The sequence below is a fragment of the Bos grunniens genome, chromosome X, assembly GCF_055505025.1.
Source record: "Bos grunniens cultivar Pamir isolate PY7600 chromosome X, Bosgru_T2T1.0, whole genome shotgun sequence".
In the NCBI taxonomy this organism is placed as follows: domain Eukaryota; kingdom Metazoa; phylum Chordata; class Mammalia; order Artiodactyla; family Bovidae; genus Bos; species Bos grunniens.
In genome coordinates this window covers 135,205,395-135,230,051 of record NC_141194.1, presented here as the reverse complement: position 1 = coordinate 135,230,051, position 24,657 = coordinate 135,205,395, and the positions used below count along the sequence as shown (strand labels likewise).

The following is a 24,657-nucleotide window of genomic DNA, read 5'->3' as shown; positions in this document are numbered from 1 at the left end:
GTGTATTGATAGTACTAGATTTAGCTTCTTCTTTAGTTTGCTAATATACTTGGTATAATGGATTCTTATGGTTTCTCCACCTATTACTTCACTGTATACATGGACTAAATCTGCTTAATTTGAATTATGTTGTTAATACAGATTATAATCCAGTTTAACATATGACAGCCAATAACATGACAACAAAATTATATGGAGAAATTTCTAAAATTTTTAAGTGTAATTTGGTGCTAATTGAGGTATTTGATCCTTTAGACCTGTGGGGGTCTTCATGATTAGGTTACCTGGGAAGCAGATTCCAAGTTGGGACTTTGGGTTCAGAGAATTACATTATGCAATCTGGAACAACATGTTGAAGAGTAGAAAAAATAGGATGGGGCAGAGAGAACACTGAAGCAGTTTCAATAAAGGGCTCAGATAATCCCCTGGGGAACTCTGGGATTGATTTGACCTTTCAGAGTTGTCCTGAATTGAGAAGAGTCAAACCAGGCTTTTATACTCTTTCAGGCTTTTATACTCTTTTTATACGACCAGTCATTGGATGTGAAAGGATCCCTGGCATGGGAGTGACCACAGACATGGAAGCTCTTTTCAGCCTAAGGTAAGTTCTGGAAAGGAACATAGCTGAGAGCTGTTGGACACCAATGCTCAGAGCAGCTAGAATAACAAATGTTTCAGTTTTAGAGAAAGAGAGGAGGTTATGGGAAACAAACCACAGCATCTGCTGCAGGATATGAGTACTTACATATGTTTTGCCATGTGTTTTGGGTAGTTTTCAAGGAGGTGCTTTAATTTTTTAGAAAAATTCCAGAATATTCTGCTTGATGCAGGATGTGCTTCTCATGTGGTGGCAGTTACTATAAAAAATAGGCATGCCTAGAAAGGCTACAAATATGAGTAAAAGTTTTATGAATTTTTCAGACCAAACTGCAAACTTAATAATTAAATTCTTCCAAAACAAAGGTCAAGTTTTATTATAACATCAATAAGTATGGCAGTTAGGAAGAAACTCCTAAGCAGAGTCAACAAAAGTAGAATTACAGACTATAACTATTAAATTTTTCATATAATAATATACACTGTAGGAAAATATTGAAATGTATAATGTTGTCTTACTGCATAATGGGCAATAGTATGTTGAATTTATTCTTGACTTTTTCCATGAAATTCTAGCTACCTATGTTCCTGATTTGTACATCTACTAGCATCTATTTTTATATTGTATGAAATAGAACACTTCATTTGATTGATTTCCTGTTATAGTGAAAAAAACAATTTGAGTATGTAACCATGTTCATTACTGGCTTATTTATAATCATTAAAGGGGTGATAGTCATTGTACCCCTTAATTTCATAGCTATTTCTTTATTACTATGTGAAAAGTTCAATTCATTCAACAAACATTTGTGAAGATCCTATTCTAGAACTGGCAGTATGTTAGCTACTGAGGCTAAAATTATGAGCAAGACAGTCACTGCTTTCAAGGGCTTCATACTAGTGTATCTGATTATTATTGTAAGCACTTTCATAGTACCTTCTGAATTGGATGGTGTGTTACACAGTGTTTTTTAAATGGCCCTCCCAGATCTCATGTTCATATGGTATCACTGCCATGATTAGATAGATTTCCTTCTCTCTCCATATGCATATAGCTAGATCTCTCTTTCTCTCTCTCTCTCTCTCTCTTTCTCTCTCTCTTTGTATAATCAGTTAAGATAGGGAAATTATCAGGGTGGGCACAATCTAATGACATGAGCCCTTTTAAAAACAGATGAATTTATGTGGTTGACAGCAAAATATGAGGGCAGACATTAAATACACAAGAGAAATTCGATTTGTCATTGCAAATTTGAAAATGGAAAACCAATGTGCCAAACCTATTTGACAGTTTTTAGTGGTTGACTGAGTCTTCTGCCTGACAGTCAGTTAGAAAATAGGAATATCAGTCCTACAATCACAATAAACTGAACTCAGCAAATTTTTGAATGAACTCAGACATAAATTTTCCTCCAGAGCCTCCAAATAAGAGCTCATTACAACCAAAACCTTGATTTGAAAATCCTCTGCCAGGGTTTCCCGGTGGCTCAGTAGTAAAGAACCTGCCTGTCAATGCAGGAGACACAAGAGATGTGGGTTTGATCCCTGGGTTGGGAAGATCCCCTGGAGGAGGGCATGACAACCCACTCCAGTATTCTTGCCTGGAAAGTCCCTATGGACAGAGGAGCCTGGCGGACTACAGTTCATGGGGTCACAGAGTTGGACACGACTGAGCATGCATGCATGCCCATCAAAGCAATATGAACACTAGTAAAAACTGTCAAAATCAACATTTTCAGAACTCAGGCAATTAGCAAAAGATTTGCAACAATCTGATGAATGTTTATTCGAGATTAACAGCAGGATATCAGTAAGAAAAATGTGCTTTATTGCATTTTATCTTTCCCTATTTCTAACCCATCTCCTGTTCCATGGTAGTTTGAATAGCAACAGCCTTCTATCATAGTAAAAACCAGCAGCCTAGGAGGTACTGGAGGAATCAGTGAGATTGAAGCTCTTTTAATAGCCCATTGTCAAGGAGTTGTTATAATTTGACCTAGCTGGCAGTTTCCTGGGAAATGCCTAGTCACAAGAGTTGTCAGTTTGACCTGATTCAAAGCTTACACAATGTGAACAGTTTTATTTTTTCTCTAAATATGTTTTTCAAAAGTATTCAGTGACAATTGTATAAAATCATATCTCCCCAAGATGGAGGTAAGAGTTGGGGTAAACTACAAGCTAACCAAAAAACTTAAAAGGAAAAACTGGGGAATGGGATATCCATAGAAGCCTTTGAAAAGCTCCAACATATCCCTGGGAAAATAGAAGATTGTATATGCAAGGAACTATGCTTAGGGCTGTAGGCAAACCCAGAGAGTCCTGAGATGGCCTTAAAATCTCAACCTTGGCTAACTTTGAGGCACTTTCCAAGCAGGAAGTAGTGGCTATGGCAGTGTTTTCAACTAGCAGTGGAAATTAACCAAATGTTGAATAGTCTGGAGAAAATTTATTCAAGAAATACAGCTTAATATCCAGAAAAATAATAACTCCCAACCTTGGGAGTGGTACAGTTACATTCCAAAAGGCACACAGAGCTTATCAGCAAAGAATAAGAGGTTTATTGGTTCCAGACAATTAATGAAATATCTGTCCAGTCACTAGCTGACTATTAAGGTGTCTGAATAATGATTTTGGTGGTAATACAAGATACAAATAAAGAAATCTAGAATAAGTTCAGCAAGGTTACTAAACAGATGAATAGTAAAGTCAACAAACAGTAGCAACAACAAAACCTGAGAAGGCAAAGAATCTGATTTTCAGTGTTTCTACATTGTATTATGTAAAATGTATAGTTATTAACAAAATTTACAAGACATGCAAAAAACTGCATGACCTGTACATAAGTAATACAGCAGTCAGTAAAAACTTGCCCAAAGGAAATATAGATATTGAAATTATTACATGAAAACCTTAATTCAGCTATTTTAAATGTGTTTAAAAAGAAAACTGTCTAAATAACTACAAGTGTGCAAAAAATGTCTCTGAATGGGCTTTCCTGGTGGCTCATATGGTAAAGAATCTGCCTGTAATGCGGGAGACTTGGGTTCCGTCCCTGTGTTGGGAAGATATAGAGAATATAAATAGAGGAATTTTTTGTTGTTTAGTTGCTCAGTCATGTACACCTCTTTTGAGACCCCATGAACTGTAGCCTACAAGGCTCCTCTGTCCATGGGACTTCCTATGCAAGGGTACTGAGTGGGTTGCCATTTCCTTCTCCAGGAGATCTTCCCAACCCAGGGATCGAACACATGTCTCCTGCAACAAAATAGAAAATATGCCTTATAAAATAAAAAGCCACACAGAAATTTTGAATTTTTAAAGTGTAATAACATACTCAAAATGCTAGGAAAAATAACATAATAAAGATTTCTGCATCTAAAAAAGTTACCTTTAAAAAAAAGAAGGAAAATTCAAGACATCCACAGATAGATGAAAACTGAGAAAATATGTTGTCAGGAGATGTACCCTATACATCATATTTTGGGCTGAAATGAAAGGACTGCTGCTGCTGCTGCTAAGTCGCTTCAGTCGTGTCTGACTCTGTGCGACCCCATAGACGGCAGCCCACCAGGCTCCCCCATCCCTGGGATTCTCCAGGCAAGAACACTGGAGTGGGTTGCCATTTCCTTCTCCAATGCATGCATGCATGCTAAGTCGCTTCAGTCGTGTCCAACTCTTAGCGACCTCATGGACTGCAACCTACCAGGCTCCTCTGTCCATGGGATTTTCCAGGCAAGAGTACTGGAGTGGGTTGCCATTGCCTTCTCCAGAAATGAAAGGACACTGGATAGTAAAGGGAATCCATATAAAGAAATAGAATACCAGCACAGGTAATGAACTATATAGGTAAATATAAATGGCAGTAATACTTTTTCCCTCTTATTTGATATAAAGGACATACAAATATAGAAAAAATTATAAATCAGGTAATGAGAACATAAAGTATGAAAGTGTAACTTTTATGTCAATAGTACAAAGGAGGGTGAAGGAAACAGAACTATATTGGGGCAAAGATTTATATAATCTTGAAATTGCAATAGTATTTATCTAAACTACGTTGTTAAAAGATATGAATTAAAATTTCAAAATATATCACTAGAAAAATAATTCAACATGCAGTAAAATAGATGGCAAAAGGTACAGTATAAAATATAAATTTAACACAAAAGCAGTGATGGAGGATGACAGGTACAAAAAGGATGTGAGACATACATAAAAATATGGGGAAAATGGCAGATACATATTACTGTATAAGTAATAACTTAAATGTAATAGATTAAACTCTTCAATTAAAGAGTGCAGATGGGCAGAATGGATAAAAGAAAAACTAACCGTAATCCAAGTATATGCAAGAGACACACTTCAGATTGAAGAACACAAATAGTTTGAAAGTAAAATGGTGGACAAACTTAACATGCAGAAACTTACAATAAAAGAGCTGTGGTGTCTAACCTAATATCAAACAAAAAAATCTCTAAGACAAAGACTGGTAGGTGTTCACTCCATCAAGAAGATATACCAATGATAAATGTATATCCATTTAATACCAAAGTTTTAAAATACACAAAGAAGAATTAAAAGGAGAAATAAACAATTCAAAAATAATAGTTGAAGACTTCATAACCCAATTTCAATAATGTACACAACAAAGTCAAAAATCAAGGAGGAAATAGAACACTTCTAAAACATAAAGCTGTACCTAACCTCTGTTTTTCATTTCACATATAATGAGTTTAGAGTTGCTGCTCAATCCTAACAACATAAAAAACTGAGAAGACTGAAAAATGAACTCTTCTTGGAGCCATAAGAAAGAAAAGGACACAGGGCAAACCACTGCCCCCAATAACAGAGAGACAGAAAGTCTTATTAGAGCAGATTCATCATCAGAAATTGCCACATGATCCAGTACTGGGAAGAGAAACCTGAACTATAATTGAGAATTTCTGGAGGCTCAGCATGGACAATTCTGAAAGTTAACTCCAGGAGCACTTAGTCATAGGGGAATCCCCACAAAACTGTGAGGTTTACTTCAAGTTCCCATAGTTATTATCTGAGAAAAGTCCTCTTGAGTTTCCAGCAGGGGAGAGGTAAAGAAACCATTTGAAATAGGTCCACACTCAAGAGAAACTAGTTAACCAAAGCCTAACCTGTTGGGATGCACTTCGCAGGTGGCTCAAGTGGTGAAGAATTCACCTGCCAGTGCAGGAGATGCAATAGACTCAGGTTTGATCCCTGGGTCAGGAAGATCCCCCAGAATAGGAAATAGCAACCCACTCCAGTATTCTTGCTTATAAAATTCCATGGGTAAAGGAATCTGATGGGCTACAGTCCATGGGGTCACAAAGAGTCTGACATGACTGACCATGCAATCTGTTGAGATATAATCAAGGCCTAAGTGAACTGAGGCAAGGGAAATAGCTAACTCTAGTCAATTCTAGTCTTACACTTGAAAGTGTTAGTTGTTCAGTCATGTCCGACTCTTTGCAACCCCATGGGCTATAGCCTGCCAGGCTCCTCTGTCCATGGGATTCTCCAGGCCAGAATACTGGAGCGGGTTGCCATTCCCTTCTCCAGGGGATTTTCCTGGCCCAAGGATCGAACCAGGTATCTTGCAATGCAAGCAGATTCTTTACCACTGAATCACCAGGGAAGCCTGTTGGGAGAAGGTAAATATCCAACTACAACCCATTCTCTCCATCCTGTCCTACGTAATGGAAGGAAAAAACTGAGCAACAATTGTGAAGCTCACATTTTAAAGGCATAGGCTCACTAACAACTGAGACCTAATCATAGGAATATTGAGTACATCCTTTCCTTTTACACCTTACCACCATATTACTAAAGGCCTATTTCTAGCAGTTTCTTTTACCCAGTACATTATGTCTGCTGCTGCTGCTGCTAAGTCACTTCAGTCGTGTCCAACTCAGTGTGACCCCGTAGACGGCAGCCCACCAGGCTCCCCCGTCCCTGGGATTCTCCAGGCAAGAACACTGGAGTGGGTGGCCATTTCCTTCTCCAATGCATGAAAGTAAAAAGTGAAAGTGAAGTCACTCAGTCTTGTCCAACCCTTGGCAACCCCATGGACTTCAGCCTTCCAGGCTCCTCTATCCATGGGATTTCCAGGCAGGAGTACTGGAGTAGGGTGCCATTGCCTTCTCTGACATTATGTCTAGTGAGCAAGAAATAGTGACAAGAAATACTGAAAGGCAATAAACACAGTTTGAAAAGACAGTGATAGTATCAGAAATAGACATGTCTGGGATGTTCATTCCATACATTTATTTTGCAAATTGATTGCTACTGTGACATCAACACCTCCATCACATCACACAATTACCATTTCTTTTTCTTTGTGGTGAAAACATTAAAGATTTACTCTTAGCAGCTATTAAGTATATGCACAGTATTCTTACAACAGTGCAGTGCTGTTCTAGATCCCTGGAACATAGTTATTTTAACTGGAAGTTTGTACTCTTTGACCAACATCAACCCATTTCCCACACTTTCAGCCCCTGATAACCACCATTCTACTATTTATTTCTACAAGTTCAGTTTTTAGATTCCACGAATAACTGATACCATAGTGTTTCTTTGAATCATTTCGTTTAGCACATTGTCCTCAAGATCCATCCATGTTGTCACAAATGGCAGGATTTCCATCTTTCTTACAACTGGATAGTATTCCACTATGTGTATGTTTCGTGTGTGAGTGTGGGGGTGCATGTGTCTATAATCACAACTTATTTATCCATTCGTCTGTTGACACTTAGGTTGTTTTAATATCTTGGCAACTGAGAATAATGTTGCAATCAACATGAGAGTGCAGATATCTATTCAGTATCCTATTTGCATTTCCTTTGGGTATATATACTGAAGTGGGGTTGCTGGATCATATGGTAGTTATATTTTTACATTTTTATAAAGCTTCCATATTGTTTTCCATAGTGGCTATACTAATTACAGTCTCAATAGCAGTACATGAGGCTTCCCTTTTCTTTATATCTTCCTAGCATTTGTTACCTCTTTTTAATGATAATTATTTTAATAGATGTGAGGACTTCCCTGGTGGTTCAGATGGTAAAGAATCCACCTGCAGTGTGGGACACCTGCCTTTGATCTCTGGGTTGGGAAGATGCCCTGGAGGAGGTCATGGCAACCAACTCCAGTATTCTTGCTTAGAGAATCCCCATGGACAGAGGAGCCTGGCGGGCTACAGTCCATGGTGTCACAAAGAGTTGGACATGACTGAGTGCCTAAGCACATTCTAATAGATGTGAGGTCATATCTCATTGTGGTTTTGGTTTGCATTTCCCTGATAATTAGTGATGTTTAGATCTTTTTTTTTGTTTGTTTTGTTTTGTTTTTAAATTTTATTTTATTTTTAAACTTTACATAATTGTATTAGTTTTGCCAAATATCAAAATGAATCCGCCACAGGTATACATGATGTTTAGATCTTTTTATGAACCTGTTGGCTATTTGTATATCTTCTTTGGAAAACAGTCCATTCCTCTGCCCATTTTTAAAAATCAGATTGTTTTATTGTTTTTTGTTATTAAGCTGTATAAGTTCTTTATATATTTCACACATTAACTCCTTATAAGTTACATGGTTTGCAAATATTTTCCCCCATTCCATAGGTTGCCTTTTTATTTGGTAAATTGTCCCTTTTGCTGTGCAGAAGCTTTTTAATTTTATGTTATCTCACTTTATGACTTTGGTTTCTGTTGCTTGTGCTTATGATAAAAATTTCCAAAAAATTCATTAATGAGACCAGTATCAAGGAGTTGTTCCCTGGATTTTCTTTTAGAAGTTTTATAATATCAGTTGTTACATTTAAATCTTTAATCTACTTTGTTTTTAATTTATGTATGTTAGAGGCCCAATTTTATTTTTCTGCATGCAGTTATCCAGTTTTCTCAACACCAATTTTTGAAGATATTATCCCTTCCCCATTCATTGTTCTTGGACTCTTGTCACATATTAGTTTACTTTAATTGAGGGCTTTATTTCTAGGCTCTTTATTATCCATTTGTCTGTATGACTATTTTTATTCCAGGATTATACTGTTTTGATTACTGTAATTTTTTTTGTTTAATTCAATGTCAGGAAGTATGATCCAGCTTTATTCTTCTTACTCAGGATAACTTTGGCTATTAAAAAATAAACTTTTTTAGTTCTATTCAAATTTTAAAATTATCTTTTCTATTTCTGAGGAAAATGCCATTGGAATTTTCTTTCATTGATCTATAGTTGGCTTTGTATAATATGGACATTTTGGTAATAATATTTTTTCCTCTCCTTGAACATGGATATCTTTCCATTTGTGTCTTTTTCCATTTTTTTCCATCAAAGTCTTGCAGTTTAAGTGTAGGGATCTTTCACCCTCTTGGTTAAATTTATTCCTAAGCATTTATTTTTTTGATGCTACTGTGAATAATATTGTTCATTTAATTTTTACATACTTTGTTTTTAGTGTGTAGCAACAAAACTGATTTTTATATGTTGATTTTGTGTCAAACAATTTTATTTTTATTTTTTGTTTTATTTTTTAAATTTTATTTACTTTATATTTACTTTATCAAACCCTTGTGTTGAGGGCTGACTTTCAATAGATCACAGTGAAAATAATCTTATTGAATGAATTAGTTCTAATAGTTGTTTTGGTAGATCCTTTAGGATTTTCTATATATACGATTATATTGTCTGCAAATGATGACAATTTTATTTCTTTATTTCCCTTTTGGGTGCCATTTACTTATTTCTCTTGCCTGGTTGCTTTAGCTCAGACTTCCATAGAGTGTAGAGAGTGGGCACCCTTTTCTTGTTTCTAATCTTAGAGGAAATGTTGTCAGTTGTTCACTGTTGAGTATGTTGTTAGGTGTGAGTTTCTCAAATATGACCTTTATTATACTGAAGTATGTTCCTTCTGTACTCAATTTGTTGAGTTTTTTTTTAATCAGTGAAAAGATGTATTTTGTATACCTGTGGTAGATTCATTTTGATATTTGGCAAAACTAATACAATTATGTAAAATTTAAAAATAAAATAAAATTTTAAAAAAAATGAAAAAAAATTTTCATCTTTTGATATGATACAATTTTCATTTCTCATCCTATTAATTAATATATTGCATCATGTGTATTGATTTGTGTATGCTGACCCATCCTTGCATCCAAGGGATAAATCTCATTTGGTCATAGAGTATGGTTCTTTGAAGGTGTTACTGAATTCGATTGGCCTAATATTTAATGGGAATTTTTGCATCTATATTTATCAGTGATAATGGTCTATAATTTTCTTTTCCTATAGTGTCCTTATGTGACTTTGTTCTCAAGGTAATTCTGGCCTCTTAAAGTGAGTTTTGAAGTATTCTCTCCTCTTCAGTTTTTTTGGAAAAATTTGATGGAATTGGAATTAATTCTTTAAATGTTTGGTAAATTTCACCAGGGAAATTATCTGGTCCTGGGCTTTTCTGTGTTGGGAGGTTTTTGATTAGTGATTCAGTATACTTATTCATCACTAGTCTATTCTGATTTTTCTATTTCCTCATGTTTCAGTTTTGGTTGGTTATATGTTTCTAGAAAATTTCTACCACTTCCTGATTATCTGGTTTGTTGGCTTGTAGTTGATCACAGTAATGTCTTGTGATCCTTTGTATTTCTGTGGTATTGGTTGTAATATTTCCTCCCTCCAACACTTATTTGTGTCTTTATCTTATTTTCCTAGTTACTCTAGCTAAGGGCTTATAAATTTGTTTAAAAAAAATCTCTTAATTTGTTTATCTTTCTCTTCTACCTAGGCACATGGTGTTGGGTCTCACAACAATCACAAAGGAACTCTTGTTTATAGATGGATACTGAATTTCTGTTGTTGAGGCAGGTGAGAAAAAAACAAGGCATGTCTTATGCTACCTTGATGCTGAATTCACTCCCCCAGACCTGAAATTTAAAACAATGATGATTAATACACTAAGGGCTATTGTAGATAAAGTGAACTGCAAGAATACATGGGTAAAGTAGGCAGAGAGATGGAAATCCTAACAAAGAACTGAAATGAAATGCTAGGTATCAAAAACAGAATGAAGAAGCAAAAATACCTTTGATGGATTTATTAGTAGCCTGGATATAGCTGAAGAAAACAATCTATGAGTTTGATGATATGTCAGTTGTTTTTTTAGTTGCTAAATTGTGTCTCTTTTGTGACCCCATGGACTGTAGCCTACCAGGCTCCACTGTTCATAGGGTTTCCCAGACAAGAATACTGGAGTGGATTGTCATTTCTTTCTCTGGCAGGTTTTCCCGACCCAAGGATTGAACCCATGTCTCCTACATTGACAGACAGAATTCTTTATCACTGAGCCACCAGGGAAGCCTGATATGTCAATGGAAATTAAAAAAAAAAAAAAGGCAAAGCAAAGCTGGAGAAAAACAGATAGTTTTGAGCAACTACAAAAATTGTAAAATATGTGTATTGGGAATCCCTGAAGGAGAAAATAGAAAGGAACAAAGAGATATTTTATTTGAAATAATAATGACTGAAAACTTCCCTGAATTAATGTCAGAGAACAAACTACAGATCCAGGAAGTTCAGAGGGCACCATGCGAGATAAACACCACCACCCCCCAACTCTACCTGGCTTTATTATTTTCAAACTAAAGAACATGGAATATAAAGAAAAACTCTTGAACATAGCCAGAGGGGAAACATTCTTTACCTATAGAGGAACAAAGATAAGAATTACATTCAACTTCTCTTTAGAAACCATACAAACATGAAGAGAGATATAATACCATAACAATAGCATTAGCAGTAGCAATAACAGTAATAACCATCTAGAAATCTGTTATCCTCCAAAAATGAGAGAGAGGTAAATCATGTCATTGACATGCCTGAATAAGATACCCCTTGTTGTATTTACCCCTCAACAACAGTTTGTCATTTATCCATGGACTAAAAGTTCCTTTGTGTGAGCTGTGAAATCCAGTCAAAGGGCCCAGAAGGAGTCTTGCCCAATTGTACATCAGATAATAGGCATAATTAGACCTTACTCCTGGCTGTGGATTCTGCAGTGGTCCTGTAAGTTGGCCCCAGCCCATCTTGGCCATGGTCCAAGAACCCCTAGAGAACATTATCTTAGACAATCACCTGTAAAGGAGAGAAGCTTTGCGGAATCTCAGGTTTCCAGCAGACAATTCCAGCACGCTATTGGAGAAACAAAAATATGAGTCATGTCCAAGTCTTTGCGACCCCATGGACTATACAGTCCCAGGAATTCTCCAGGCCAGAATACTAGAGTGGACAGCCTTTCCCTTCTCGGGAAGCCCAAAAATACTGGACAGGGTAGCCTGTCCCTTCTCCAATGGATCTTCCCAACCCAGGAATCAAACTGGGGTCTCCTGCATTGCAGGCATATTCTTTACCAACTGAGCTATCAGGGAAGCCCCTTTCATTGGAGAAACAAAAATATGAGATTGGGTGCATTGGAGAGGGTAAGAGGAACAATTTGACTTTACCCATCTCCCCGCTTTCCCGGAACAGATGAGTGCCAGGAGAGAACTTCTCAGCTTGTGATTTCTCCCTCAGGGAAAAAGGAGAGCATGCGCATGAGCTCCTGACTTACCCAGCTATGTGAGAAGTGTCCAAGTTGTCCAGTTCTCTCTCACCCCATCCAGAGTAATCCCATCCAGAATACTGAGTTGTGAGCTATGTGTTGGGGGCGAGGCAAGAAGAGGTTTGCAGAGATAGGATTCTCAGAAGGCATTAATGGGATGTGGATCCTATTAACTGCATCACAGATTCCATCAAGAAGTCTGCCCATGAACTGCTGGGTTCACTTCATCCTCAGATCCCTCAGATGACATACAGGTACAATGAACTTGCCATGTGCCTCACCCTTTGCTGCATTCTTTGGCCAGCTATCTGTGCACAGTCCTGGTGGTAGTGAAAGTAAGCTTTGGCAAAGGGGCAGTGAGCATACACAGAAAACCCACCCAAATCTGCTTCGGAAAGACCATAAAATTGAGCTTTAGCTCCACCCTTGGGAAAGCATAAAGGAGGCTGTCATGACCAGGCCAGATGTGTTCAGGATAGAAAGAGCGTATAATCTTAAGAATTCTGCCACAAGAGGAAGAAAGAAGTGTGGTGTACGGCTACCCATAGAAGGTCTGAGAAAACCTCAGAAACCCTAGCAGGGCTGATGAAAGTCATTTAGTCAAGCATGGAGGAGGTAGCTGCAACTACAAATACAACAAGGTCAAAATTGTTCAACCAAGTCTTGAAGATAGCAATGCAAGGCTTCAGTGAAAATGAAAAATCAAGGAAACTTGGTATCATCAAAGGATTATAGCAGTCTTCTGGTAACTGCCCCCCAAAACATGAAGATCTGTGATTTACCCAATCTGGTAAAGAATCAGGTCTTCCTTGGTGGCTCAGATGGTAATGAATCTGCCTGCAATGAGGGAGACATGGATTTGATCCTTGGGTGGGAAGATCCCCTGGGGGAGGGCAGAGCAACCTACTCCAGTATTCTTGCCTAGAGAATCCAGTGGACAGAGGAGCCTGGTGGGCTGCAGTCTATGGGGTCACAGAGAGTCGGACAAATACCTATTTATTTATTTATTTTCAAATACCTATTTTAAAATGTTTTAATTGAAGTATAGTACTGTGGAAAATTCTGAAAGAGATGGAAATACCAGACCACCTGACCTGCCTCTTGAGGAACTTATATGCAGGTCAGGAAGCAACATTTAGAACTGGACATGGAACAACAGACTGGTTCCAAATAGGAAAAGGAATATGTCAAGGCTGTATATTGTCACCCTGCTTATTTAACTTATATGCAGAGTACATCATGAGAAACGCTGGGCTGGAAGAAGCACAAGCTGGTATCAAGATTGCCGGGAGAAATATCAATAACCTCAGATATGCAGATGACACCGCCCTTATGGCAAAAAGTGAATAAGAACTAAAGAACCTCTTGATGAAAGTGAAAGAGGAAAATGAAAAAGTTGGCATAAAGCTCAACATTCAGAAAACTAAGATCATGGCATCTGGTCCCATCATTTCATGGGAAATAGATGGGGAAACAGTGGAAACAGTGGCAGACTTTATTTTTGGGGGCTCCAAAATCACTGCAGATGGTGATTGCAGCCATGAAATTAAAAGACGCTTACTCCTTGGAAGGAAAGTTATGACCAACCTAGATAGCATATTCAGAAGCAAAGACATTACTTTGCCAACAAAGGTCCATCTAGTCAAGGCTATGGTTTTTCCTGTGGTCATGTATGGATGTGAGAGTTGGACTGTGAAGAAAGCTGAGGGCTGAAGAATTGATGCTTTTGAACTGTGGTGTTGGAGAAGACTCTTGAGAGTCCCTTGGACTGTAAGGAGATCCAACCAGTCCATTCTAAAGGAGATCAGTCCTGGGTGTTCTTTGGAAGGACTGATGCTAAAGCTGAGACCCCAGTAGTTTGGCCACCTCATGCGAAGAGTTGACTCTTTGGAAAAGACCCTGATGCTGGGAGGGATTGGAGGCAGGAATAGAATGGGACGACAGAGGATGAGATTGCTGGATGGCATCACCGACTCGATGGGCAAGAGTTTGGGTGAACTCTGGGAGTTGGTGATGGACAGGGAGGCCTGGCATGCTGCAGTTCATGTGGTCTCAAAGAGTTGGACACGACTGATCGACTGAACTGAACTGATATGAGTTACAATATTGTGTTTCAAGTGTACAGCAAAGTGACTTTATTACATAAATATATCTTTCAAAAATCAAAGAATGTTAAAATCAGCAAGAGAAAAGAAGATTGTAACCTAAAAAGGAACCAGACTTAGGCTTTTAGCACATTTCTCATCAGAAAGCTTTTAGGCCACCTTTTAGAGAGTAGGTTAGAATACTTAAAGTGCTGAAAAAAACAAAACAAACAAAAGCTGCCAATCAAAAATATTCTATCTGGCAAAGCAGTCCTTTAGAAATGAACGAGAGACAAATATTTTCCCAGACAAACAAAAGCTGATGGAGTTCATCACTGATGGACCAACCTTATAAGAAATGCTGAGACACCTCTTTCAAGCTGAAATTAAAGGACACAAATTAGTAACATGAAAAAACACATCACTCTTGTAAATGTAGTCAAATTCAGAATACTCTCGTACTGTCATATGATGGTGTGTCAACCACTTTAATATAAAGGTTGAAAGGCAAGATTATTAAAAACAACTATAATTACTATAATCTGTTAATGAATACACACTATAAAAAGGGGTAAATTGTGACATTAACATAACAAGTAGTAATGAAAGGGTAAATTTTTGGTATTCTATCCAAGTTAAGTTTTATCAGTGTGAGGTTATTATAAGATATTTTGTATAAGGCTTATAGTATACATGAAGCAAAGGCCTACAGTAGATTCACAGAAGATAAAGATAATGTCATTAGAGAATACCACCACTGAGAACCAAAAATTCCAAAGGCAGCAATAGAGGAAGAAAGGAACTATAAAACACCCAGAAAGCAATATGATGGCATTAGTAAGTTCTTATTTATCAATAATTACTGTAAGTATAAGTGGATTGAATTCTCCAATAAAAAGGTGTAGAGTGGCTGGATGTGTAAAAAAGATAAGACCCAACTATATGCTGCCTCATTGGAAAAGACTCTGATGCTGGGAGGGATTGGGGGCAAGAGGAGAAGGGGACGACAGAGGATGAGATGGCTGGATGGCATCACTGACTTGATGGATGTGAGTCTGGGTGAACTCCGGGAGTTGGTGATGGACAGGGAGGCCTGGTGTGCTGCGATTCATGGGGTCGCAAAGAGTCAGACATGACTGAGCGACTGATCTGATTTGATGTGCTGCCTACAAGGGACTCACTTCAGCTTCCAGACTCACATGGAGTCAAAAGACATTCCATGCAAATGGAAACCAAAAGAGAAAAGACGTAGCTCTACTGACTCTAAGCCAAAATGGTATGAAGAGACAAAGAAGGTCATTACACAATGATAAAGGAGTCAGTTCATCTGGAAAATAAAACAATCATAAATGTGCTGTGCTGTGCTTAGTTGCTCAGTCATGTCTGGCTCTTGCGACCCCACAGACTGTAGCCTGTCAGGCTTCTCTGTCCATGGGATTCTCCAGGCAAGAATACTGGAGAGGGTTGCCATATCCTTATCCAAATCATAAATGTATGTGCACCTAATACTGGAGCACCTAAATATTTTAAGCAAATACACATGGATCTAAAGGGAGAAATAGACAATAATACAGTAATAGGAAGGGGCTTCAATACCACTTGCAGCACTGGATGGGTTATCCAAACAGAAAATCACTAAGGACACATTCAACATGAACTATGCTTCAAATCAAATGAACAAACTGTGAAAAGGCTGGATTCTTAATTATCTTTTTAAATTATCTTTATAATTTCTCAGGAAATTTTATCAGTTTACATGATGAAAAGGTCAGGATTCAGGAAATGTTTGTTGTAATCTTTATTTTTTTTTTCCTAAAATAATCTCAGTAGCTCAGTTCAGTTTGCTGCTGTTGTTGTTCAGTCACTCAGTTGTGTCCAGCTCTCTGTGACTGCATGGGCTGCAGCATGCCAGGCTTCCCTGTCCTTTTATATCTCCTGGAATTTGCTCAAACTCATATCCATTGAATCCGTGATGCCAGCCAACCATCTCATCCTCTGTCATCCCCTTCTCCTCTTGCCTTCAATCTTTTCTAGAATCAGGTCTTTTCCAATAAGTTGGCTCTTTGCATCATATGGCCAAAGTACTGGAGATTCAGCTTCAGCATCAGTCCTTCCAATGAATATTCGGGGTTGATTTCCTTTTGGATCGACTGGTTTGAACTACTTGCTGTCCAAGGGACTCTCAAGAGTCTTCTCCAGCACCACAATTCGAACATCAATTCTTTGATGCTCAGCCTTTATTACGGTCCAAATTTCACATTCATACATGACTACTGGAAAAGCCATAGCTTTAACTAGATGGACCTTTGTCGGCTAAGAGAAGCCTCTGCTTTTTAATATGCTGTCTAGGTTTGTTATAGCTTTTCTTCCAAGGAGCAAGCATCTTTAAATTTCATGGCTGCAATCACCATCTGCAGTGATTTTGGAGCCCCCCAAAATAAAGTCTGACACTGTTTCCATTGTTTCCCCATCTATTTGCCATGAAGTGATGGGACTAGAGGCCATGATCTTAGCTTTTTGAATGTGTTTTTTTTTTTTTTTTTAGTTTAAATTTATTTTAATTGGAGGCTAATTACTTTACAGTATTGAATTGATTCTGCCACACATCAACATGAATCCGCCCCTTGCATACATGTGCTCCCCATCCTGAACCCCTCTCCCAACTCCCTCCCCGTACTATCCCTCCAGGTCATCCCAGTGCACCAGCCCCAAGCATCCTGTATCGAACCTGGACTGGTGATTCGTTTCTTATATGATATTATACATGTTTCCATGCCATTCTCCCAAATTATCCCACTCTCTCCCTCTCCCACAGAGTCCAAAAGAGTGTTCTATACATCTGTGTCTCTTTTGCTGTCTCGCATACAGGGTTATTGTTACCATCTTTCTAAATTCCATATATATGTGTTAGTATACTGTATTGGTGATTTTCTTTCTGGCTTACTTCACTCTGTATAATAGACTCCGGTTTCATCCACCTCATTAGAACTGATTCAAATGTATTCTTTTTAATGGCTGAGTAATACTCCATTGTGTATATGTACCACAGCTTTCTTATCCATTCATCTGCTGATGGACATCTAGGTTGCTTCCATGTTCTGGCTATTATAAACAGTGCTGCGATGAACATTGGGGTACACGTGTCTCTTTCAGTTTTGGTTTCCTTGGTGTGTATGCCCAGTAGTGGGCTTGCTGGGTCATAAGGCAGTTCTATTTCCAGTTTTTTAAGGAATCTCTATACTGTTCTCCATAATGGCTGTACTAGTTTGCATTCCCACCAACAGTGTTAGAGGGTTCCCTTTTCTCCACACCCTCTCCAGCATTTACTGCTTCTAGACTTTTGGATCACAGCCATTCTGACTGGCGTGAAATGGTACCTCATTGTGGTTTTGATTTGTATTTCTCTGATAATGAGTGATGTTGAGCATCTTTTCATGTGTTTGTTAGCCATCTGTATGTCTTCTTTGGAGAAATGTCTGTTTAGTTCTTTGGCCCATTTTTTGATTGGGTCATTTATTTTTCTGGAATTGAGCTGCAGGAGTTGAATGTTAAGTTTTAAGACAGCTTTTTCTCTTTCCTCTTTCACCTTCATCAAGAGGCTCTTTAGTTGTTCTTCACTTTCTGCCATAAGGGTGGTGTCATCTGGATATCTGGAGTTATTGATGCTTCTCCCAGCAATCTTGATTCCAGGTTGAACTTCATCCAGCCCAGCATTTCACATGATGCACTCTGCATATAAGTTAAATAAGCAGGGTGACAATATACAGTCTTGACATACTCCTTTTCCAATTTTGAACCAGTCCATTGTTCCATGTCTGGTTCTAACTATTGCTTCTTGACCTGCATGCAGATTTCTCAGGAGGCAGGTAAGGTGGTTGGTATTCCCATCTCTTTAAGAATTTTGCATTATTTGTTTTGATCCACAGAGTCAAAGGCTTTAGTGTAGTCAACGAAGTAGAAGTAGATGTTTTTCTGGAATTCCCTTTCTTTTTCTATGATCCAATGGATATTGGCAATTTGACCTTTGGTTCCTCTGCCTTTTGTAAATCCAGCTTATACATCTTGAAGTTCTTGATTCATGTACTGTTGAAGCCTAGCTTGATGGATCTTGAGTATTTACCTTGCTAACATGTGAGATGTGTGCAGTTGTGCAGTAGTTTGAGCATTCTTTGGCTTTTAACTTCTTTGGGATTAAGATGAAAACTGGGCATTTCCAGTCCCGTGACCACTGCTGAGTTTTCCGATTTTGCTACCATACTGAATGCAGAGAACAATAGAGTTATTGAATGTACAGGATCACTTCTACTATGAAAGAGTGAGGTTAATGAGCATGTTTCATTTGACTTCTGCTTGTTTTAAATGTCTTCAATACAGTGAGATGAACTGAAAAAGAATGGGCAAATATTTATATTATTTAGATCTACTAGTTTTCTGTTAATGTGAAAAACCGTCTAAAAATGTACCTATGAACAAAGCAAATAATTCATGAAATTTTGACATATTTGTTACCTGAATAGGTCGTCTGGGTCTTCATTAAAAAAAAAAAAAAAGATTTGGGCCAAGTTTATATACTTTTTCCTTTTCTAAATTTATATACCCAAGTGCTTCTTTTAGTCAATATATCAGATCAGATCAGTCGCTCAGTTGTGTCCAACTCTTTGCGACCCCATGAATTGCAGCATGCCAGGCTTCCCTGTCCATCACCAACTCCCGGAGTTCACTGAGACTCACGTCCATCGAGTCAGTGATGCCATCCAGCCATCTCATCCTCTGTCGTCCCCTTCTCCTCCTGCCCCCAATCCCTCCCAGCATCAGAGTCTTTTCCAATGAGTCAACTCTTCACATGAGGTGGCCAAAGTACTGGAGTTTCAGCTTCAGCATCATTCCTTCCAAAGAAATCCCAGAGCTGATCTCTTTCAGAATGGACTGATTGGATCTCCTTGCAGTCCAAGGGACTCTCAAGAGTCTTCTCCAACACCACAGTTCAAAAGCATCAATAAATGTCCTATTCAAAAATACTTTTTTGAATATAATATATATTCAAAAAAGTATTTTTGAATAGGACATTTATATATAAGCAACACATAGAGCTAATTATGTTTCTATTTTGAGCACTTTGAGATTGTCCACTATTCCTGTTTCTTTCATAGACTCTGATCTGATTTTGTGCTTTAAATTTCTGACACTATTGATATATGAGATATTTGCTTTTCTCAAGGCAATGCATAGCTACAGTATTTTGATTATTTACTATATACACTGTTGACACTATTCAATGACAGTATTGAGAAACAGCAATCTAAGATATATTGCCATAATTTTGTTTGGCTTAGTGCCTATATAAAACCATGGCTTAGTTTAATAATTCAGTGAGTATTAATATTGCTCAAGCATCCAGTGCAGATGCACTGTGCTGCATTATTGTTTTTCATTGTGTGATATATTAAATAATAAAGCATATCAAGTCTGTAGTTAGGGGAGATTTTTTTGTCATGTAGGAATATGGTTTAGTCCTAGTTAGTTAGCTTTATATTTTTTGAGAGAAGTAAAACTTTATTTTTCATGTGTGTGGAATGTGTAACTTCGATCATATTCTGACTCCCAAAGCAGCCTTGAGATACTCAATAAATACTGGTTGTTTGATTGATATCAAAAATCTTTGTTGTGTTGTCTATCCAGACCTCATTGGTTTTCTCAGGAGCTATGAGTCATTTCATATGTACTCTTTCAGTAGCATAGTAAGGCTGATTGTGAAAAAAGAAGAATAGATTTTTATGGTTAAGATTAGTGAGATAATTTAGTAGAGAAACATTATTGAATCACTGATGTCAGCACAGAAACTTTGACATGATTCCATAATACAATCGTTTGTTCTCATTACCTTGAACACAGACTAAGGAAAGCACAATGCATTGTTCTCATTTTCTCATGCTGCATGTTTATTTTGAGAAGGACAAAAATATAATTTATCACTTCAGAAAATATTAAAGGTCAGGACCAGAGCAGTGGATATTATGTGTTCATAAACTACTACTAAAATCATGTAGTTGCTTACATGTGTTCATGATAATTGCTTGGTTGAATACATGAATACTTTTACATACGTGACCGTTTCTTTTCCCTAGGATTCAGTAATGTGGTCATATATTCTTGTGGTATCATTATGTTTTTTATTCTTTTTAATAGAGATATATTTGAAAATTTTGTAATGAACATAAATGGAGTTAATGGAATTCAGGTATACATTATTTAGGTCCTGATATATACACAGGAGATTAGGAGACTCTGCCTACAATATGTGTCAAATCTCTAGCTCCATCAGTAACTAAATCTAGTTATACCTTAATCACAATAGAATTAAAGGTTACTTTGGGTCCTATGTAGAATCACTGTACATAAAATTATATCAAAATCCAGGAGGACAACTCTGTCATATACTAGTTGATACACCTGTCTAGTGAAATCACTCAAACACTGAGAGTGTAATATTTAAATTAGGTGAATAAATTCTGTCCTTGGTTTAGCAGTTGTGCAAAAGTATGACTGTAGCCAGCAATTCATTGACTATTAATGAAGCTTTTAATAATCCACTGGCTAGGCTGTCCTTTTAACTAGCAAAACCTGACCTTTATGTGAGTACTATTCTTTTAAATTGTTTTAGCTTGGGTTTTCATAACAGTGTTTTTCTTTTTTGGTACATAAAGTACTTTTTTAATTTTAAAAAGCACGTATGCATTTCCTGGAAGATAATCATAAAAATTTAAAGTAGAAATACAAAATACATTTCAGTATAAACCAACCAAAAATGATATGGACCATAGTCATTAAAGAAGGATCTTGTTTGCTGGATTTATTATCTTTTCCTCCAAGCTCATTACGAAGAGTTCAGCAAAGGGCTAAGGTCTCAATTAATTTTAATGGGCATGACCAAGGTTTAATAAAGTGTGTGTTTCAATTGCCTAAGACTAGGCTAAATTGTAGCCTCAGTTTGCTATTGATAGAAATGAGATTTTGGTCAAAAGGTACAAAATAGTTTTCTAAGAGAAACAGATAAAGCTGGTAACCTATGGGAATAGAGCATTGGTTTTTCTAGGAAAAAAAAAAAATTGTTAACATAGACTTCAATAATAAATGAAACTGGCCACTAATTAAATATTATAGAATCATCATTCAAATACAGATGCTGATCAAAATATAGCAGGTGGTAGATACAAAAATCCATCTGCCATCACATTGTTTATGACTATATAGGTAAACCATCCAAGGCTCTGAATGTCTGTGTCATGGATGACAAGCAATATAAGGTAAAATCTGTCCAAAATGGCTTTCTTGCAGCCTGTAATCATTAATTAGGCAGTCAAACATGTTGGTGTAACAAAAGTGTTTCTTTCCAAAATTGTATTGAGTAAATGATATCTTATTTTTCCTTTTTTAAAATTTATTTTTAATTGGAGGTTGGTTCTTTTACAATATTGTGTTGGTTTCTGCCATATAACATGAATCAGCCAATATGTACACACACACACACACACATCTCCCCTCCCCCTTGAGCCTCCCTCCTACTTCAAGCCCCCATCCCTCCTCTCTGGATCATCACAGAGCTTCAGGCTGAGCTCCCTGTGTTACACATCAACTTCCCTGTTCTGTGCTCAGTCGCTTCAGTCACGTCTGATGGTTTGCGACCCTATAGACAGTAGCCCACCAGGCTTCTCTGTCCATGGGATTTTCCAGGCAAGAATACTGGAGTGGGTCGCCATTTCCTTCTCTAGGGGACCTTCATCCTACTTCATCCTCGATAAACTAGCATATTAACTGTGATACAGTTAATTTCAGAGAAAGGAAGAGCACACTTCTAAAAAAGCCACTAAGGAAAGTTCTATGTTTAATAATTATTGAATTTTCAGTACTAAAATATGTTATCTAAATTTTTAAAAAATATCCAATGTGATTATCTCAGTTGTTTAGAACACAGTAATAATGAAGACAGTATTGTGCATGTCTGTGTTTGTAGGTATACATATGTGTGTTTTGGAGGTTGATGGGTAATTTTATGTGTTAGGTTGGGTAAGTTTATGTTGCTGTGGTGTACAGTTGTTTGGTCAAACACTTGTCTAAATATTACTGGGAAAATATTTAGAATCAGTTGACTTTAAAGCAGATTATCCTTCATAATGTGGGGTGGACCTCATCCAATCAATTTAAGGCCTTAAGAGAAAAGACTGAGGTTTCTCAAAGAAGAAATTTTACCTTGAGACTGCAGCATAAAAATCATGCCCGAATTTCTACTCTTCTTGCCCATTTTATGGATTTGAGGCTCAAAACTACATCATTAACTCTTACCTGAATTTCCATCCTTCTGGCCTGTCCAACAAATTTCAGACTTGCCAGCCTTCATAATCACAGTCCTTAAAATAAAACAAGCTCCCAACAGACAGATAAATATAGATATATAGGTATAGTTTCTCTGGAGAACCCTAACTGATCCATGGGTATGCTAACTTTGCTCTAGACATGTATTTCAGAAAGACAGACATTTTATCCAAAGGGCAAAGTATGTCAGTATGCATAGCCTGGCATAAACTAAAAACCATTCAAAAATCTCAGTGTTTTACTTTCCCTACAGAGGATCTGGAATGGGAATGGGGGATGGGGAAGAGCACAGTTGAAAAATAAAAGGTTTTAAAAATAACCTCAAGCTTCAAAGTAAATAATATTTTCCCATCATCATTTATTATCTCAACTAAAGCTTAAAATTTGACTTGTTGACTGACAGGGAGTCTAGTAAGTGAGAGAGTTAAATTTGATAAGTATCAAGCATGCCTGTACCTGACACTCATGCTATTAAGGAAACTTCTGCCTTGGGTTTTTCAGCTACTTATTATAACTTTCACAACGTCTGCAACTTGTTTTGAATTGACATCCGTATCCAGCTTTCCTTGGCAAACAAACAAGTAGAAAGATTAATTAGTTCTTGGACACTTTATATTCCAGGTCTGTGACTTCTCCAGTTAGTGGCATAGTTAGTGCAGTGGACTTGGTTTATTTTGCGCTGTGACAATGCCAACAGTATGCGTTTCTGTATGTTGGTGTGTGTTCCTTTTTGGCACTCAGGCTGAGCTCAGTAATGACTGTGGAATCAACACAGCTAGTTGTAAATGATGTATGAAATTAAAAAATCTCTGGCCAGTGCATTCAAAGAGTGCAGAGGAGAGAGGAAATGCCGTGCAGAGCCACTCTGTAGCTTAGTTCGTACGTATCTTGATATGCTGCCAAGTCAAGAAGGGGATGACTGAAACCCAGCAAATTTGGAAGCACTAAACTTTATTGCATTCTAGTCTTTTTTGTTTGGCTCTTTTATTATCATTATATAAAATTATCTGATAGATGCTTTAATTGTACAAATTTAAAGCAGTAGTAAATATTGCTGCTTCAACCTTGGAGAACGGTAATATAAGACATAGAATTTTTGCCAGATGCAGTTCATTTTCTCACTATCTTCTACCTAAACAACCTGCATGTTATATGTCTATTGGTCCATATAACCCCAATTGTCTCCTTCCATTCTTTGTTTTTTATGTGTGATCAATGCAAATGCAGAATATATAATTTGTTATCTGTTGATTCAATACAATGAGTGAAATAAGCAGTTTCTGGAGAGAGGAGAATCAACTAGTTATTTTACTGAATCACTAGGTTTCTTAGTCAAAAGTTAGGTTAGTTTATTTTGGGGGTATCTGTTCTCTAACACCTTCAGGTTAGTTAGGTAACTAACCTGAAGAGTTCATAACCTGAAGTCAGATTGCTGGTGTTTGAATTCTTGCTCCAACCCTTACTAACTATATGTCCTTGGTAAAATTATTTACATTTTCTCTGCTTTCCTTCCCCCTCATCCATAAAATTATCTTAGTCTGGTATTTACAATTTTATCCTAAAAATTCTTACTTTGGAGGTTAAATGAGATGATAAATGTAACAGGTTTTGGAGAACGGCTGATATGAAAATAGAGCCATATCATGGTAGTATTCTTTTTTCCTCTCTCCTCAAAGATTTACTGAGGTATAATTGACAAATAAAATTGTAGTACATTTAATACGTATTTGATGATTTGATGTATGTATACATTTTGAAATGATTTCTACGGTTAAGTTAATTAACACATCCATCACCTTGCACAATTTTTTTTTTTTTGGTGATAATGCTGTAAGCAAATTTCAAGTTTACAATACAGTACTAACTATAATCAGCACCCTGTATATTAGATCCTCAAACCTTATTTTTATTATAATGGAAAGTCTGTACATTTGACAACAGATACAATTTCTCCTACTGCCTGGCTGCGACCATTCTGTTTTCTGTTTCTTT

At 37.2% G+C, this 24,657-nt stretch overlaps 1 long non-coding RNA gene across 8 annotated transcripts in view; it reads left to right on the top strand.

Annotated features, from left to right (window-relative positions):
• The window catches only part of LOC147341458 (uncharacterized), a 189,644-nt gene that overhangs the window by 43,722 nt on the left and 121,265 nt on the right, over nucleotides 1–24,657 (top strand). For 7 of the 8 annotated variants that reach the window (XR_015159445.1, XR_015159443.1, XR_015159444.1 and 4 more), the window contains one exon: nucleotides 508–601. This is a non-coding gene — a long non-coding RNA (uncharacterized LOC147341458). Of the gene's footprint in view, nucleotides 1–489; nucleotides 602–24,657 lie in introns of all 8 variants that reach the window. The other variant, XR_015159440.1, reaches the window with a different exon arrangement.